The following is a 1297-nucleotide window of genomic DNA, read 5'->3' as shown; positions in this document are numbered from 1 at the left end:
TATATGCTTGAGATACCTGGGTAGTAGCAAGGGTTGTGGTTCGTCCCACTTGCTCCAGGTCAGAGACTGTGACGCTTGGGTAGTAGCGGTAGTAGTGGTGATTTCACTCGCTCCAGGTTGAGCTGTTAAACACCCGCCTGGGTAGTAGCCGCAGTAGTGGTTATTCCACTGGCTCTGGGTTGAGCGGGTAGTAGCAATGGGGTTGTAGTTCAAACCTACTTGCTCCGCGATGGGTGTTTCTGTCCATGGTTAGCTACCAGGACGTGTCGGGTTGGCTATATAACCAACAGATGATATCATCAGCCACTAGGGACAGGCATGCATCATATGCATCTATGTGACATTGTTTGGGTATGCATATTATACTTGGTGCGCCTATGTGATTAATTGCTAATTGTTCTACTTGCAATAACTGTTTGTTTGTGCTTGCATCTTCCTATTTGTGTTTGCTACTGGGGCTCTGTTGGAATGTGGTGATTGGTTGATGGTTGGATTGTTTGGGCCTAGGGCCGTGGTTGAAATGAGATGAACCGATGGTTGGTTTTGGTTTTGTGTGTCTCTGGTTTGGAAAAAAATATGAAAGGCTATTTTGGTTCAGCATAGATAAATCCTTTTGAAAGGCTTTTGAGTTTTTGAGAATTGAATGGTTCCTCTTTCAGAAAAGATTTCCGACTTTACTTTCATTGTAAACCGTTGTTTTTTAAAAGAGGCATGAGACGGTTATCAATCACTGGTGCGGTTATCTTCATGTATCCTATTACAGTAATTCCCAAAAACCCTCTACTGAGAACCCTTTCGAGGATGATGTTCTCACCCCCCTACATTTTTCCCCTTTCAGGATATGGAAAGAGGCCCTAAAGCAGATGAAAAATGGCAGGGCAGTAGGACCTGATAATATCCCGATTGAGGTTTGGAAGGGTCTTGGAAGAAAAGGCATCAACTGGTTAACCAAGCTTTTTAATGAGATTTTAAGGTCAAAGAAGATGCCTGATGAGTGGAGAAAGAGCACCTTGGTACCTATCTACAAGAATAAGGGGGATATACAAAGTTGCGGAAACTATAGAGGGATTAAGCTTATGAGTCATACTATGAAGTTATGGGAAAGGGTGATAGAACGGAGGTTGAGAAAAGAGACACAAGTAACAGAGAACCAATTTGGATTTATGCCAGGCAGATCTACCACTGAAGCGATATACCTATTAAGAAGGATGATGGAGAGGTATCGTAGTAATAAAAGGGATCTACACATGGTGTTTATTGATTTGGAAAAAGCGTATGATAGGGTACCAAGGGAGGT

The sequence above is a fragment of the Arachis ipaensis genome, chromosome B07 (assembly GCF_000816755.2).
Source record: "Arachis ipaensis cultivar K30076 chromosome B07, Araip1.1, whole genome shotgun sequence".
NCBI classification, from domain to species: Eukaryota; Viridiplantae; Streptophyta; class Magnoliopsida; order Fabales; family Fabaceae; genus Arachis; species Arachis ipaensis.
This window is presented reverse-complemented; position numbering follows the sequence as displayed.